The sequence below is a fragment of the Pinus tabuliformis genome, chromosome Q (genome assembly GCF_031772625.1).
Source record: "Pinus tabuliformis cultivar Carrire ecotype Pingquan chromosome Q, CPIR1, whole genome shotgun sequence".
NCBI classification, from domain to species: domain Eukaryota; kingdom Viridiplantae; phylum Streptophyta; class Pinopsida; order Pinales; family Pinaceae; genus Pinus; species Pinus tabuliformis.
In genome coordinates this window covers 442,398,711-442,417,907 of record NC_142296.1, presented here as the reverse complement: position 1 = coordinate 442,417,907, position 19,197 = coordinate 442,398,711, and positions in this window count along the sequence as shown.

The window sequence follows — 19,197 nt, the reverse complement described above, 5'->3', positions numbered from 1 at the left end:
TGACATAATTCAACAATTTCATTGAATGACAAATTTGAAATATCTCCATTGCCCATCACATTCAAAATGTCAAGATATTCATCTCTGATACCTTTGAGAAAGATTGTTCGAATGGTTTCCTGATTTAGAGAGTGCTGTTTGGATTTTTGTAGATTATATGCAAATCTTTCTAAGTATTCTTCTAGAATTTCTTCCTCTTGTTGTGTCATTCTGAAAACATCTTCCTTTGAGTCCCTAGGCCTACAATAGGCTTGATACTTTTTAAGAAAGACTGATCTCATATCATCCCAAGAAGCTATTGTTTTCTCTCCTAAACCCATGAACCATTTTAAAGCTGCTAGTTTCAATGTAGCATGAAAGAGATGATGTTTGTGTGTGTCATTAGTGTATCCATATGTTCTACATAGGATATCAAATTCAAACATAAAGGAATCAGGATCTTCTGTTGACATTCCATAAAAATTTGGCAATACAGAAGGTGGAATATTTTTCATTTTCACCTCTTCTCCTAATATTTCACTTATATCTATTATTGGAAAGCCAAAAGTAGTTTCCTAATCACCACCATCTTCTTGTCTTTTCCTATCCTCTTCTATCTTTCTATCATTTTCTTATTTTTCCTCTTCCTCTCTTTGTCTTCTCCATTCTCTTTGTTGTCTCTCATATTCAAGTCGTTGTTCAGGAGTACAAATAACAAATCCATGTCCCTCTTCTACCATAGCTTTGATTGTTTCAATGTCAATTTGACGTTCAGGTTGTTCAAAGACAGGTTGACATATAGATTCAAGAATAGGTTGTTTTTCTTTAACAGTTTCTTTTTGTTTTCCTGAAGTTGATAACTGTTTTCTTTTTACCTCCCAGGCTAACAAAGTTTGTCTCTCAACTAAAGTTAACCTTTGTCTAGTTCTTTGCTTTTCTTCCAATTCCTCAATTGTTGGATTACCAGTAACTAGTGTTGTTAGCTTTGATGGTCCTACCTCTATTTGTGGGGTTTTTTTAATAAATCTACCTTGAGGATCTCTATATATAGGCATAAAGAAACACAACTAAAAGAAATGTGACTAATTTTTTATTTTATGAAATTTTTAGAGTTTTTGCTTATCTTCCTATTGACTATGCCAATATTTTCCTCCTTGGAAACAACGCCAAAATGTTGAGCTAGTTTATTCACACAAATTAACACAAATATTCTTTATCAATCCAGGTTGGTAATACTTGAAGGCAAGTCCACTATATATGAATATCAGATGTAATCAAACTTGAAAGATAAGTTTTTCAAAAACTAAAGAAGTGCATATTACAATTTTTTTTTTTCTCAGTAAAAACTAAATCTATTAAGAGGATGTATGGTACAAAATGAAGTTACAACCAAGAGAAGCAAGAACACAGGCAGCCGGAAAGGATAGGCTATCCACCTCGGCCCCTAAAATAAAAAGAGAAGAGAGCAGTGCTGAGCAAGAAGAAACAAGAAGAACAGAGGAGCAAGAGCAGAACAAAGGATTCTACCCAACATGGGTAGAATCAACTATTCGGCATTTTTTCCCTTTCTTTTTACCAACTTTGACCCAACCAAGAGGACTCTGCTGATCTGGCATGATTTGCAAACTGAGCTGGGCTGACGGAGAGGTCTCCTTGTCTGAATCCGAGGGAGTGGATTCATGAGATCGTTTCTGTGAGATTGGAAGGACAGACGAATCCACAGGACCAGACGAGGGCGAATCCTGTGCCAGCTTTGCTTCCATTCCTTCCTCAACCTCTTCCTCTTCATCCAAGCTGAATTTGAAATCATCCATGGGGGGAGGATCATGAGGCTTCCAGCTTTTGGATTTTTGCTTAGGATTGGCTTTCTTCTTTTGCACAGGCATCGTGGGACAAGAGCTCTGAAGGTGCCCTATGTGATGGCAATTTCGACAGCGAAAAGCTGTGTTCTCATAATCCAAGGTCTGAGTCCAATGAAAGTCTCCAATCTTGAAATTAATCTGATTAGGGAGACCTTTGCTCATGTCTATTTTTGCATAGATTCTGGCAAAGGTGTATAAGCCCTTTTCTCCTCTAGAGATGTTTGTGTCTAGAAACCGGCCTAGAGAGTTTCTGATCCCTTGGAATACAGCAAAGTGCCATAGATGCACCGGGAGATTAGGAAGTCTGACCCAGATGGGGAGCTTGGTGATGATTGCTATAGAGGGATCGAAATTTGGGAACCAAGGGGTGAGGAATAAACCTGCTGAGCCCCAAAACCATGGGCCTGCAGTTAAAGTTTTTGGTAGTCCTCACCGAGAGCAAACACTACAATGAAGAAACCCTTTGAGCATAAAAGAACCTTGCAATTGTTGGTCCAGTTAGAGTGAATCCATTGGTAGAGGTCTGCTGTGCGAGGCCATAGCCCATTGAACCTACAAATAATGGCATGCTCTGCAAACTTTTGGGTTTGCTCATCCAGCGTTGGATGCATTATTTCAATGGATGGGGTTTCCTCCAGTTTGTCCACCAAAAAAGGTTTGGGAGCCTGAACTGGTGGAGCTGTTTTCTTGGGCATCTGAGCATGGACAACATCTTTGTATGAAAACGCCTCAGCTGAGGATGACTGTCCAACAGCTCCCCCTCTCAAAGGAAGGGTAAAAATAATGGAGGCATTTCTCTTAATGCTGTAAAAAGAAAGGGGATAAAGATCCTCAAGTTGTTTACCTTCGTGGAGGAGTCGTTGAGCTACAAAGGGAATCCCTAACTTGAATTCCAGAGCATGCTTGAGGTCCAGCAATAGATCCGAGGAGGTCACCCATTGTAGCAGAGTTTTGCCAGAGATGAGCATGATCTGGATCTGGAACGAGGCAGAGAGATCAGAGTTCTGCTTTCCTCTGCAGATCTAAGACGAGAGGAGGCTGGTGCTTTGAAGGGCCATCTGTTCCTGAGCTTGCCGCAGGGGAAGGAGTTCCCAAATGCTCCATCCAAGTAGATCCAGGAGGCGGAAAGAATCTGATGATGAAAGACAGAGTATCGGCTATTCTGGGGGCATATTACAAATATAACCTATATTAACAATTCCAATTCACTTTGTAAAGAGGGAAAGCTGAAATGGCTCTTAACTTAAGAGGTCCAATTATTCCTCAATTATTACTTGATAAACAGAAATCATAAACTAATAACTTAAGATGGACAAATCATTAATGAAGGGAGACTCCTAACTTAAGATACCTTTGGTATTTTCCATCATAATTCATTCACCATAATGCTATCAATTGAAAACCAAAAATAATTAAGAAAACTGCTTACATGTAATCAAGGAAAACTAGTTACAATTCACCAAATTAACAGAAGGAGTGCTCAACTTGAACACTTTGTTTTTCTGACTTACTAAAGTGATGAAAAAAATAAGATTTAATGAAATAAATCATCACACATTAACCATAAACCAATCTGAAACAAAGCATGTAAACAAGTTCTACAATAACCAGATTATGGAAAATTAAACTAGTCTAAACAAAGAAGTGTACTTAGCTTGGAATGGGGGCCCTCCACCCTTTCTTTGCACACTTGAAGATTGATATCAGAAGCTTAAACTTTAGTCACACATCCACATTATTGACCAACAAAATAGTAATAAAACAGGTTCTTCAAATTAGCTCCCAAATCCAAAATGTCTCATCATGAAATTATACAAAAGTCAATACATAAGCCATCAAAGTCTTGGCTTTAAATAGAAGTTTTGTGAAAAAAACTGATCTATAATATTTCTAATAGACATATCTACTCATATTTACCTATCTAAGTCAAATTCATCAATCCCATCCCAAGAAATATGGTCAATCCCATAAAATCTCAAAACTGCTCTATTTCTATGGATTTTGTAAGTGACTAGTCATGGTTGACCAGCACTAAATGGGCCTAGTAAAGCTTGTTCTGATTGAACCAAGTAGAGTTGGCTCAGTCCTAGTTCCCAACGCTATCCATCCATGCATCAAAATTGTGCCCAAGTTTCCTATAAACATGTAATCCATATAGCTATTACGGGAATTTCTGAATCTGTCAATATTTGCACTTGAAACCAAATTTTCATAAAAACTTTAGAATTTGAAAAATTAAAATTAAATACCTGAATAGACATGAAATAAATCAAAATTGGATGGTTATAGTGGAAAATGGATGGAAAATATATGGATTAAGTTTCCTTTAGCAAAAATAAGACCAAAATCGAGGGCCAACAACGGTATATATCGAAGGTGCGAGCATGCTTGTAGATTTTGAATTGATAGAGATTGTCGATGACAACAATCCTTATACTATGCTACTGGGAATATATTGGGCCATTGATATGAATGGAGTGATAAATCTAAAGAAGCACAAAATGATTTCTTAGAAAAATTCACTACGCGTAGTGGTAACTTTAGACCTTGCAGAAAGATCGCGCTACACAAAGCTAGTTTGCGACAACGAGAGCAACGATGATCTAGACTGTATCTACAAGATAAATGCTCGAGAGTAGGATTGGGTGAATCCTATAGTGGATGGAAGGATTTCATGGGAGTGCGAAAGCTCCTGCGCATCAAATTTGGACGAAGAAATAGAATGATGGCAGAACCGGTTACATGAGGTAACCACGCTCAATTGCAACATGATGGTAAGATCACTGTGCTATGTGACAACAGAGGTAAGGGATATGCCTATGTATGATGGGTGGAAAGTGGTAGATGAATTCCTGAACAAATTTGAAAGAGAGGTGCCAGAACAGTAGCGTTTTGACGCTCTGAAATGGGCACTGCACGCTATGCCTGAAAGATGGTGGTGGACGCATCAAACAAGTTTTGAGAACTGATGTGACTGTAGAAGAATGATGCTTCTATGGTTTGGAAAGTCTCAGCTATGGATTGAAGCCGGTATGATGGGCGCAAAAAATTGTGTGCCCACCTCTCCAGATGGGTACAGGCATATGGTACACAACCAGCATGAAGAACAACAAGCAAGAGTGGGCATGACAAAGGCACGAACGATGAAGTATGATAAGACCAAGAGCACCGATGATTATCTATGAGAAAGCCTTTGACAAGATGTGCGAAGTGTCGAACACGGTCCACCATGTGAAACACACTAACTGGGACCTGTGCGTATCACCATTTCTATGGGCTTATAGGACCATGTGCAAAACCCTAACCACGTGAGCACTTTCGAAACTGAAGTATGAAGCATGAGCTATAATCCCTATGGAGCATGCAAGGCCTAGTCCACGCATAGCAACACCCATAGATACAATGGTCCGTGAAGCCTGGAATGAAGGAATCATACAGCCGCAAGAAACAGAACACATTAGAATTGAGGAAGAAATCCAATGAGGAAGCTTTAGAATCCGTGAACTTGAGAGAGAAAGGGTACGCTTAAGGAAGAAAAGTGCTACAATGGACGTGGAGGTCAAAAAGCTAGAAGACGAAATACAAGAAGCGTTTCTCGTTGAAAAACCTAGGATGGTAAGGCAAGGTGCGTAAGATCATACTGACAAGTTTGAGAACTATCGTCGTGAATTGGTTATTCTACTTCCTTGCCTTGGACTGCATATCGCAAAACGTAGTGACCAGGGTAGCACGTTGGAAATAGTAGAGTGCACAATGCCGACCACAACAATGGAAGGTGGGGATTCTCCACGAACCATGGTGGAGGATAGGATGGAGCCCCACATGGGTGGTGCGACCACCTGACTAGCCATAGGAAGGATAGTATTAGTGCTGCAAGCAGTTGAAAGCAAGCGCGGGACTATAAACTATTCTTCCCGTGAGTTGCACAATATTATGGATGCGCACAGAAGCAGAGTGTCACAGGGTCCACGACTGCGCACGGAGGGTTGCGCTTCCATGTGGGTTGGTCGGAAAGTGACCATTAGAGTCACTATTCATTATGGGATGCTCGATTTGAGGCCAAATGGAGTGGGCAACAGGCATTTAAGATGCGATTTATGGGCAAGATTTGGGAAAATCTGCCGCTAAGAAAGCATTAATGGCTTGAAATTGGGGGAACGGTTAAATTCGAATTCAAAAGGTGCTATAAAACACAAAGGGTTAGCCAGCGAACAACACCTGATCATTTGAGAATTGAGCGATTGAGTCGAGCACTGAGCATTGAGAGCCGAGCGATAATTGAGCCCCTGATTTCGCGAGTGACGAAATACAACCAAGATATGATGACAACAATCAAGGATGGTTTGGGAATTGAAGAGGTAACCACCAACGAGGCTGCGCAGACCCCAATGGTGGAGGATGTTCCAGAAGGCATCGGGGTTGTGGTAGAAATCCCCAAATCACTATGAACACCAAGGCCCAATAAGGATAAATAGGCAATGGCTCCAATATGCGTGTCCCCGAGGAACCCACTGTGTAGCAAACTATCGATGGCAGAAAAGGGGAAAGATGTCATGATCAACACAGATGAGGAGGAAGAAGTGTTGCAGGCTCATATCATCATAGTAGAAGAAGAAGAAGACATGGAGGAAGATATTCAACCTACATGCTCTGCAACAAAACTGCTCGCATATGTCCCTCCGTGGAAAGGGAAGACCAAAGTGCTGAAGGACCTGGACAAAACTAAGAGTTCACTCCAAACCTTGCTCCTCCCAGATGACATTGTGTTTGAAGGCACGCACATAGGCTACATGCCAACCATGAAGTTTGAATATTGGGACTTCACTAACCGCGAGAAGTTCCCTCACCTAGATATTAGGAACCTCATGAAATAGAACACTGAGGGGGTGGTGACAACGGTAGAGTCGCGGAAGTTGCTGTGCAGTGTGGAAAAGGTTGAGTTGTTGCACTTACTATGGATACTGCATTTCCACCATGTGCCCATCACCATTTTCATCATCAGGCAGCCACTCTACCTGGTGCATGATGGGTATCTATGGATGGAGGAGCCTATTCCCATCATGGTAGACCTCATTCACTGCATTTCTCAGCTCCCCTGCAAAGGAAAGGACCCTGCAACCATAGCCGAAGGAAAGGGCAGTGATTTTGCCCTTGTAGAAGCCATGAACAAAAAATACAATATGGAGAAGAAGAAGAGGGGCTACACCATCTCCAGCATCAAGGACAAAGGGGTACGCGTAGCAACCCAACTCCTGGCTAGAAAATTTATGAGGAAGTGTCGCGACAATGAGGTACCGGCGTCGGTGGTTGCACTGGCTGAGCAGTGCACGGAGGGTGTCTAGTTCAACTAGTTTGAAATCTTGTGCGAGGAATTTTTGAAGAACTGTCGCGAAGCCAAGGGATAGGGTAAAACCTTCCACTATGCATGGTTGTTGTTATCCATAATTCTCGTAGCAGGGGAACTTCTGGAGGAATTGACAGAGAATTACCGGAGGCCGCAAAGTATGCTTTGCTCTGGGCCACAAAGGACATGAAACAGATACGTGATGTCAAAATCTTCTGGGTGATCATGGAGATGAGCATATGAATGTGGATCAATCGGAGGCTGCGTCTGTCACCCATGGTGTACAATAGTCTACAGAGTTTTGCAGACTTTAAAGCTGATATGCACAACATTTTTATCAAGGCGTGTAAAGATCTGGCGAAGCAGTGGGAGAAGCTACCTTTTGTAGCCACTGACAATGCTATTTTTACTGTCTCGGAGACATGGCCTCTGGAATGGTCTGCCCCAGATCTGGAAAAACTTGAGAAGGCAGCAACGCAAAAGAAGAAGGATGATGCCAAGCTGCAAATCACACAATTGGCTGAGAAAAGGTGGAAGGAAACAACAGTAGCTAAGGAAAAGGTAGTGCGGGAAGCGACACAGAAAGTCGTCAAGCAGAAAAAGGCTGCAGAAGCAGCTGCAGCAGCATAGGCGGCAGAAGAGGTAACAACGAAGGCGGATGAGGACCAAGAAACATCCTCACAAGGGTAGGAGGTAGAGGAAGTAGAAATAGTAGAAGGGAGCACGGACCCAGGGACCACGTCCATGCATCTAAAGTTCCCACACATGACAGAGAGAGCAAGACTGAGGAAGAAGGTCAAGGCCTCGAAGTTGGCCATTGACCTGATCACCTTAACTGAAGGTGACCTCCATGACATCAGCAAGATGATTCAATATGTCACTGATGAGGTCCTTCAGGATTTTATGCAGGAGCACCAGACTATGTTGGGGGCCCTCAGGACACAGCTACAAGAGTTACAAGTGTGGCCCCCTCAAGTGGGTACCCTTTCGACCCACCTCATAGCAGGATCCTTAGCAGTAGAGTAGATGATACGTGCATGGATGGAAAACATAATAGTGTTACCGTAAGGGGCTCTAGTAGCAATGAATGAGACCGACATATTTTCGATTAACATGATCAAAGGCTTTGGCCTTAATTTGGCTACCCTTCCACAAGAGACACCATATCTGGTACAGGATGGGATAACAACAGGGCTATGCTCTAGGGAGAGCCGCGCAATCCAAGTTCTCAAAAAACAAAAGATAAACATAGAACAGCTCAATCTGAAGTGCGACGAATTGGTGTCGTAGAACCAACAGTTGGTGTAGGTGGTAGATGATGCTTGCCGATGCATCTCGGAGCTGGCCATCCCAGCAGATCTACCAGGAGAGGTGCGGATCCACAAGTTGGCAATCAGAGTTTGCGAGGCTAGAGAAGAAATGAACAAGGTTCAGCTGGAGCTGAATCTTCAAATTGTCGAGCTGCAATTAAAGGCACAACCTTCCACTCCCCCTGAGGTTCGAGAACAACGCGCTAGCGCTATCGCAATGGGATTGGAAGAAATTGGAGGTGCAATGCAAGACTATACAACTTTGTTGTAGCAAGCACTTGAGGTCCTCACAACTCTACAGGAGGACCCCAACATCCAATGCCTAGAGACAGAGGTGCGAGAAATTCAGCAGCAATATGACAATGTCAGAGGAATTGCGTAGATAGTAGTCCTCACTCAGCGGCTTGCGAGGATGTAGCAAGCGAAGGCATTGAAGGAGCAGGTGGATGCCACACGACATATGGAGGCATTTCTCAAAGCACGTGTCCAGTCATGGATTAACGAGGCTTTCACTATCATGGCAAACATCAAAGGAAAGCTCATGCACATACAGGGGATGCACACGTTAATGCAGAGAAGTGCCCAAACACGGAGGTCTCAGAACAAGGGATGCAATAGATTTAGCAAGCAGTGACATAGTGCACTGCCGAAATAGGACAGTTTGAGGACAGTTTGAGGAAAGTCATGATGTTTGTGTTGGGGGACTGTTGGGCATGGAATCCCCCGAGGCATGTTTTGGTGCTCAAAGCCCATGTTTTGACCGAATAATGTTGTAAAGCCCCACGAATTGCGGGCGCGGAAGTATGTTAGAATCATAGGGTTGTCTGCCCTAGTTTGTAATGTAATGTCAGCCTACCCATGGTCCACGGACCATGGGATTGTATAAATAGAGTGAGGCTCTAAGTGTAAGGGAGAACCAAGTAGAGGATAGTGAAGAAGTCTAAAGGATTGAGTCGTAATGGTCTAAGTGTGTCTTTGGGTCGTAGAGTAGGAGAAGGCTCTACAGCTGAGTGCGTAGGGCAGACTCGAGTCTGTAACTGAAGAAGAGATTAATAAAGAGAAGTATGATCCAAATTCTATGTATCTCTCCTTGAGTTATTACATGTTTGATATCAATTGCAAATATAATGTTTATTTACTGCGGGAACTTGTATGAATGATTTGTATTTCTAAATATACTTTACACATGCAAGTAAGCTAAGTTAATTAACTAACGGTGGAATACTAGTAAGGACTTGGGTAATAACAGCATTCAGCCCCCGAGTAGGGCTGCGTGAAGGCAATATCTCAGGCTGTGAGGTACAGGTAAGTGCATGTAGCGACATGCGCGAAGGGTTGAACCGTGGACCACTTGAACTCATTAGACATCTCCAGGGTGTGGAAACCTGGTTCTAGCACCCTCCCATACTACTTCTGGTGAGACCTCAATCTGCGCTCCGTGGACTGTTATCGAAAGGGCTAGTAGTACCAGGATTTGTTTGGCTAAATCACCTCTGAACCTGGGTTAGGCCCCAACAAGCCAACATTCTTACTGGTGGGTTTTCTCCTATTGACTTCGAAAAATTTCTCTGAGAGTAAACCTAGAGTCGCACCCTGGCCCTATTTACATAATTGATAGGTGACCTTGTGCTCAACATCGATTAGTATCATGGGTCTTTGATTGAGTGGTTTCCCTTGTGTTCGACATTATCTTACATTATGACACATTGGGATATGTGCAGTACCTTAGTTTCCATTTGAACCTATTGGTGGATTCGTCACCTCTGTGTCAACTTTCATTACTAGTTGGTTCAGAGGATTTTTGTGATGCACTAGCCACATCTTGTGTACGTCGAAAATGTATTTTGGAGTGGTTACTTCATTTCTCTCCATTTTAGTTCTTCCAAATTATTGGCCTACAGGTTACACTCACACTGGCTGATGTGGGATGCCTTATTGCCTTCCTTCCAATGAATCTTTCCCATCGACTTTGACTCATTTCTCTAGGAATAAGGTCTAGAGTCCTTTATTCAGTACATTACGGTTTGCAATCATTAGTGGTAGACTCCTTCGCTAATGGCAGTGAGAATACATCAATGTCTTATGATTGATAGTTTCTTTCATGTGTTCGACTTCAACACATTTATTCGCACCTGTTAGATTTTACTAGGATACCTTGACACTCATTATCATTATTGGTGAGTTGTCTCACATTTGTTAACAGTATGCATCAGTGACCGGTAATCAAACAATTTCTCAGATGGTCGACTTCAGCTCATTCATTCCCATAGTGTAGAAATGTACCATCTGCAGTCGATGAAGACCTCAGGTTGTGTCAGCATCTTGGTTCACTTCACAACTCCTTCAATTTTCTACCAGTGACACCATCCACCTTATATGTTTCAGTTCTTCACAGCAACATGCTATATGTTGGCACCTGATTTTATGAAGTATCATTATTCCACATTTATGACTTGGTACTTTTATGAGGATCATTTATGCAACATCATTAATCAGGCAGTATTCTTGCATCATTGATAAAATATTCTTCCATATGTGATATTGAGACATAACTCCGTTGTGTTCTTTTGCGACTATGATTTGATGATCCATTCTGTACTCTACAAATATTTCTATTCACTTATGTATACATTCTGGATCCACTTTATACTTGTCCAGCAAACATGCTTTATTACTTCTCAGCATGGGTATTCCCACCTCAGACATGAGTTTTCTTTCTGACTCCTTTCTGCATGTATTCAATGAGATGGAATCTAGTGACCTCCTCCTTGGTTTCCAGATGACTCCTCTCTCTATACTTAATGTATTTCGGCCATCATGTACCCCTTCTGACCTCATATATTAGGGGGCATATGTTATAGCATTATTTAGCACTCCTATAGATTTGATGTTCTTGTATGGCTTTGGGCTACCTTTTCTCATGCATACTTGATCCTTTATTAAAAAATAAATATTTCAACTTCCATATGCGACTATACCCATTCAAAAGCACGTACATATCTGAGTTCTATAACTGCACACCCGCGTATACCTTCTTAAATATGAAAAAATAAAATATTATGTTATTTTTTGGGCGGGGTTTATGGGTTTTACCAAGAGCCCACCTACAGGAGCTCGTAGCACAACTGAATTAACTAATTTCAGGTGGTATATATACACATCTGGTAGGCCTAAAGGGCATAAGAGAAGGGATATCGACAGTATACCTAATTTTCTCCTAGATAAAGTCTAATTTTCGAGCCACCCCCTAAAAGAGCGCTTATAAAGTGACTCTTTCTTCAAAAGTAAGGCCATTTATCCAAGTCATTATTTATATGTAATTATTCCCATCTCTCATTTCCCATATCTAATCTCCCTACCATACTTGCTCGAGAGGGGAGCGCTCGCGTGTGACTCTTTGCTTCAATTATAGTGGCCATTTCTTCCAGTCATTCTATAATAGATATCTATACGTCATTACGCTTTTCCCATTCTACCATACTTACTAGCAGCATTGTAGAAGGTTGAAAGCTACGAAGCCTATGCTGTGTTGGGCCATTAATATGCCATTATTATTATCACTTTTGAACACTTATTCCACCCATTTCTATAATTCTTCATTACGTCATTTATCATAATTTATCATATACTTCTATTTTACAATGATTTACGCTCTTATGTAAAAATATTATTTATTCTCCTTTATTGCTAATAAATTGATGATTATGCATGATTTTATCAATGAAAGTTTAATAAATTGGTTATAACATTATTCACCATTTTTAGCCTCCAAGATAATTTCCAGATTGAAGATTTGATCATTAAAAGTGCCAACTCGGAAATGCGCTGGAATAAGAAGTGATAGTTTTGTTGTTGAGATTCTAAGCAAATGAAGATGAATCTGGAAAATCTAGAACATGGGTTTTGTCCAGAACAGACGAAATTAACTTTATTGAAGAATGGTTTGCTCAAATTCAGCTTGTATTGAGAGAAACGCAGGGTTCTTTGAGCATGATTTTCTTAGATTCGATGTGTGGCCATTTTCCAAATCTCAGCTGCAAAGCCAAATTCGCCTTGCTCTTGTTGAAAGATGGATGGAAATATATCTTCTTGTTGATCAATTGGTTGGAAACAATCTAATTTTGTAATAGAAATCATGTTGTAATTATCTCTGTTGTAACTTCTCTCTGATCTCTCTCTATTTAAATGAAAACAGAGATCAGAGAGGGGGATGGAAAAATGATGGAGAATTGAGGATTCAGAATTAGAGATTCAAGAATGATGATGGGATAGGATAGAATAGGAGGAAAAGGAGATTGTTGCATTTCCATTGTAATTCTCAAAGCTTTAGTTGTTGTAATAATTTCACAGTTTGATGATGAATAAATAAAAGGGTTGTTGTTCACTCTTCTCATCTGAAGTAGCCCAGCAGCATCCGCTGGCGGCTAAGGGCCCAGCCACTGGTGGATTATGCTACTGCTGTGTATTATATCTTTCCAATTTCCGCCGTGTGATGGTTTGATTTAATTCTTATTTCTTTGAATCGTATTGCCTTACAGTTTCATGTTTTTGCAGCGAGCTGTTATAATATTTTATGAAATTGTTTTATTGCACAAGCTGAGATTGAATCGCATGGTTGTTCTTTTCCATCATGACAGAGGTTATCATCAATGTATATTGTTATGCTGTTCATTTCAAATGTAAAGCTTCGTTGTTCATTCCAAACCTTGATATTCATTATATACTATTGGTTATTCAATTCCTTTAATTACAGTTTGCTGCCCATTTACTTTGTTGTTCATTTCTGTTGATTAATTGCAATAGTTTGCTTTTAAAGAGTTTTCTTAGTTTACTTTCAATGGCAGCTTTAGTTCAATTTCTATTCCCTTTTACTTGCTTTAAAGTAGGACTGTCAACTGTAGAGAACATTGGTTATTACTTCCTCGTTCCCAGATTGATTGTCTTGTTCTACTTTGATTTCAATTGCATCAATCTCTAGAGAAATGAGTTATTGCTACTGTATCCTCAATTGATGTTCGCTGAGTGAATATTTGGATTTCATAGCATTTGAGTTTATGTTATTGTTAGATTTCTTTTTCAAGCATTCATTTACTTTTGGATTTTAAGCAATATACTGCAAAACATTACTCTTGAGTAAATAGCCGCCTCAGACTGAGTACACTCTTGAAATAAAAAGTCATCCCTGGGTTGATAATTAATGTGAAGGTAATTAGGAGTTAAAAAGACACCTTTTTATCGCTCGACATTTTGGTGCCATTGCCGGGGAGAGTGTAGCCATTTTTAAAAGAGTAGTGTGCATCCGATGAGTGTCTGTTAGGAAAGAATTGGGTATTAAAAACGGAAGGTAAGAACCTACGTACGGAGCATGTAAAAGCCCTGCTCCCCCGCCCGCTTTTCAACAGAACTGTTAAAGAACTTAGAGTAGAAATAGATGTTTGAATTTTTGTGTGAATGACTAGGGAAAAAATAGTTGAAAAACGAATCACATGATTTCACTCAAGTGGTGATGTAAGCACCACCCATTTCACTAACTAATTGATAGGAACATTTGAAGAAGGAGCTTCGAAGAAACACATGAAGAACATCTTCTATTATGGTAAGAAATGACTCACATTTCTACTTTTGAATTTCCTATCAAAGATCTAGGAGGAGTGACAAAAATGCACATAATTCCCCCATCTTTACCAAATTTTCATGGTTTAGCAAATGAAGATCCAGATACATTCTTATTTGAGTTCGAAATACTTTGTAGAGGATATGATTATTGTACTAATGATCAAAGATTGAAAGTGTTTCCTCTTACTCTAAAAGGAGCAGCTCTCCAATGGTTCATGAGCCTAGGTGGGAATTGCATCCAATCATGGGAGGACATGAAGAACATATTCTTGAAGAAGTACCAAGACTATTGCAATGAAGATATTTTCGGTATTATACAAGGGGAAGATGAAAGTTTGGAGGACTATGTAGATCAATTTCAATACAACCTTCAAAAATCAAAATATAAGCATTTGGAAAAAGAGATCTTAAAAACACTCCTTCTTAAATGAATCAAAGATGAATTTTTAGAACTCTTAAATCTGATAGGAAAAGGTGATGTTTTTCAGTTATCATATGATGATGTTTGTGAGTTGTGCATACGGTATTCAAGAGGAATCTCCAAGGTTGGTAAGAATTTTAGAGATGTTTGTTCTTTCTTTTCCAAATCTGCTACAAGAATAGGAGACATAAGAGCTGAAATCAATGCTTTATTTGAAAATTTTAAAGTTGATTTTGTTAGCTCTCTAAATGCAAAATTGGATGTTTTGCAAGTTCATAAAAATCAAGAATTTGATGAAGTGTTTTTCACTCATGACCAAAAGGAGCATCCCATAGATACTCACTCTTCCTTATCTAGGATGGAAGTAGCATATCAAAGAGATGAGGAAGCTGCAACAAGGTCAAAACCATGGAAATCATGGCCTACAGGTATGGTTCAAAACACTTCTTCTCCATTCTTGTACTTGCATAATCCATTAGGGGATAGTAATGTGTTAGGGCAGCCATTTCAATTTCAATATAACCACCACCAATCTTGTCTACAAGCTTGGCATGGTTCACCTTATGATTGCATGACTACTCTCCCTCATCTTGTAGCACAAGCACATTCTCCATATTCTCCACCAGCTCTTCCACAACATCCTGCTTGCATATCAAATTCATCCACTCAACCCAAACAACCACATCATCACAATGCTCCATTCCTTACACATTTTCCTGCTCAACTAATTCCACACCCTCACCATAATAAACCAGTACAACATGCTTGCAGTGTTGAACTGCCAAATTTACCCAACCTTCCCACCCATTCTATCTCACATGTGCCATTAGAGAAAACTTACAACGAGATTCAGAATGTTTCAAATTCAAAAATTGTAGAAGTTATGGAAAAACATGAGGTTTCTTTTCATTTGCATCAACAAGCCAATTTAAAAGCTCAAGAACTTCATGGTATGATGGCTATGGGAAATCAAGAAAGTAACGGATACTTTGAAGATTGGTTTCACTCCATCATTTGTTTGCAACATCACTCTATGCTTCAACAATTTTTTATACCATCTTTTCAAGGGAAGTTGGCTTCTCATACCCTAATATTCATTAATATGCATTTTTCAAATTTGGGTATGTGCATACATGAAGCCCTATTTCTAAAATGGTTCCACTGGAAATACTCTTATACATAAACATATTCGATTCTCAAAGAAGAGTAGGATAGTGGAGAAAATAAAATAAATAAACAAATAAAACAAACACATCTTTTTTATTTTTATTTTTGTAAAGTTAGTTGTTTTTTGTTGCAACATGCTATGGAAATCAACATCGGTGATAATTTTTTAATTCATTTATGTATGTAGATGACTTATAATGGAAATAATAGTTCTAAAAATACTCATATTCACTTTTATCACCAATTTGAAAAAATGCTTGAATATCACATTTTTTTTGGCTTGTAGGCTTGATGAAATTTCTAAACAAATAGTCGGGACAGTCATGTTTTGAGGGACAAAAATGCAATATTTTTAAAACCTGTCTCTACCCTAGGTAGCCCTTGATTTCTACTTTCTAACCCAATTTCAATCACTCAATTTGGATTTGAAACGAAAAAGTTAGAAACAAAACATTGACAGGGTGTCTAGCGCGCAACTTAGGAACAGAGTTGGGACAGTCAGTTCTTGGAGGCCTAAATGAGTGAATTTTTAAAAAATGTTTCTATGGTATATTCCTATATGAATCTAGTTTACAATTCAATTGGAATCACTCCTTTTCGATATCGTATGGGGAATTTATGATCAAAATACTGAATATCTATTGTAAATCAACACCCTTAAAACTATGTCTTTTTTGTTGTTCCTTATGGTATTTGACCTATCAATTCTTCTTGTGTTAAAAACATGTTTCTATTGGACATAAATAAATGAATATACTTTCATTTCCAATTTGAATCATTCGAATCCGACATCAAACAAAAAATTTATGCTTGAAGTATCAACTGTTGGTCTAAGCTGGGTAATTGAAAATGACTCTGTTATGCAGGTTTTTCTAACTAAAATTGAAATATCATATCATTGAATTTTTAAAACTTGTTGCTACTGGAGATAAAACTTTGAATTAGCCCTCATTTGGCTTTGGAATCACTCAATTTGGATGAAAAACAAAGAAGTTGTGATCAAAACACTGCAGGTTAGCATGATTGGCCACTGCTCTCCCACAAGTGACAAATAAATTTTACTTTGTTATTTTCTCCGTGGATTTCTTCTATAGAGTAACTAATTGTTAGTTTCTTGCATAATTCTTGGATTAGGGGAGCCTTGCATCTCTCTTTCTCCATGATTTAATGTTTTATTGCAGGTAGACACTCGTTTTTTGCACGTCCTAGGAGAAAAAGAATGTCAATTTATGGACGAGTGATTCTTGAAAGAAATTTTAAATGAAACAAAGGAATTTCATCCAAATCATTACCCAACGAATTCGTAATAGAATAAATGAAGAATTGATTTCCATTCGAAGATTCATGTCTTGTTACTGCTGCCAAAACATTTTTCAAAGAGATCATTTTTTTTTACATAACATCATAGCTATTGTAACTTAATTTATTTATTTACATACTATTTTTTGTTGTTTCTTTTCTAATTTCTCTTATATTTTGTGTTTTAGGTGTTGCTTCATTCAAAGTGTAACTCATCCTCAGCATCAATGCCGTGAATAGCTAATTTGTTTTTTGCATGCTTACATTTTATGATTGTCCATTTTGCTGTTCCTTTTCAAAATGGAACAGTTGTTGTTCCTTTTCGAATGGAACAGTACTTCTGCACTTTCACATTTTGTTGTTCCTTTTCGAATGGAACAACACTTCTGCATTTTCACGTTTTGTTGTTCCTTTTTGAAATGGAACAACTTCTATTTGAACAATACTTCTGCACTTTCACATTTTGCTGTTCCTTTTCGAAATGGAACAGTTGTTGTTCCTTTTCGAATGGAACAATACTTCTACACTTTCACATTTTGCTGTTCCTTTTCAAACGGAACAACACTTCTGCATTTTCACATTTTGTTGTTCCTTTTCGAAATGGAACAGTTGTTGTTCCTTTTCGAATGGAACAGTACTTCTGCACTTTCACATTTTGCTGTTCCTTTTTTATTAGAACAACACTTCTGCATTTTCACATTTTGTTGTTCCTTTTCAAAATGGAACAACTGTTGTTCCTTTCTGAATGTAACAACACTTCTGCACTTTCACGTTTTGTTGTTCCTTTCCGAATGGAACAACACTTTTGCACTTTCACGTTTTGTTGTTCTTTTCCAAATGGAACAACACTTTTGCACTTTCACGATTTGTTGTTCCTTTTCGAATAGAACAACACTTCTGCACTTTCACATTTTTTTTGTTCCTTTTCAAAAAAAAAGAACAACACCTTCACATTTTTGCGGTTCCTTTTCAAAAGAACATCATTTTCGCATTTCTTGTTGTTTCTCTTAGAGAACAACACCTTTTCACATGCATTTTTTCATTGTTCCCTACAGGGAACAAAATTTTTTCGTGTGTTTTTTTGCCTTTTGGCGTGCCTTTCCTTCGCTGTTCCCTACAAAGAACAACACTTTTTGAGTGTTTTCGTTTTTCCTTCAAAAAAAAAGCAACACTTTGGGAGTATTTTCGAGAGAAACCCTTCCTTCCTCTTGTGGGATTATTCCTAGTTCATCTCAACCACATTTTACTGATTCCCTTTCATGCATGAAGTACACTACTTTTATGAGGACAAGAATTATGGATTCTATTGAAGCGAGTTAATATCATTCACGTTATGATCTTTAACAGGACAGCTCCTTGATGATAGCTTATTTTCAAAATGGACACAATTATTTATATACTACTTTACTGCATTGTTTTCTGTTGTACATGATACTGATTGATCATCTTAATACCATGTTGGTTCCACCTTTCCTGGTTATAATCTTCTCTGTCTGTAATAAATGAGATTATGGGTATATTTTTTCTATTGACATGTTCAACTTCTTCCACCATCCCTGCTCTTAAGGAGTATTGAGCCTCCCTCTTTTTATCATAAAAATGTGTAATAACAACACAATTTTGTTCACAGATGGAGGATAGGGGGTATCATTACGAGCCAGCCTACCACGTTCATAAGGCTGTAACAAAGTGACATTCCCATTATGGCCACCACACCAGAGTTATGATCCATTGGATAGCCAAATTATCCTTGGAACAGGAGGCTTCATCACAAGCCACCTGATCACTTTTGCTACATCCCAATAAATGGAAGTGTGGCTGGTTACCACGCCAGCACACTGATCTCTTCTATAGAACAACATTGTAACTCTCCATTTATAAATTGAGGATCCTGGCTCATATGGGTTAAAAAGCAACCCTGCCGAGGCTATGGACGCCTGCTGGCAGCAAAGGCTCTGCTTATGGTATTGAAGTTATATCTTATCGTCAATTATTACTATAATACCCTTTTCTTATTCTTCCTTTTTATCAAGAGAAGTTATTTCCTTCATTTTCCTTGTTTTGAACCTTTACGCATGAAAATTTTTCTTCTGATCAATCACATCCTTTTCAGCTAAGAACACAGTAAGTAAAGCATCTTTTTGGCATATTGTTGTTCTTTTATTTTTCACATAACTTATCATCAATCCAAAGTGTCCT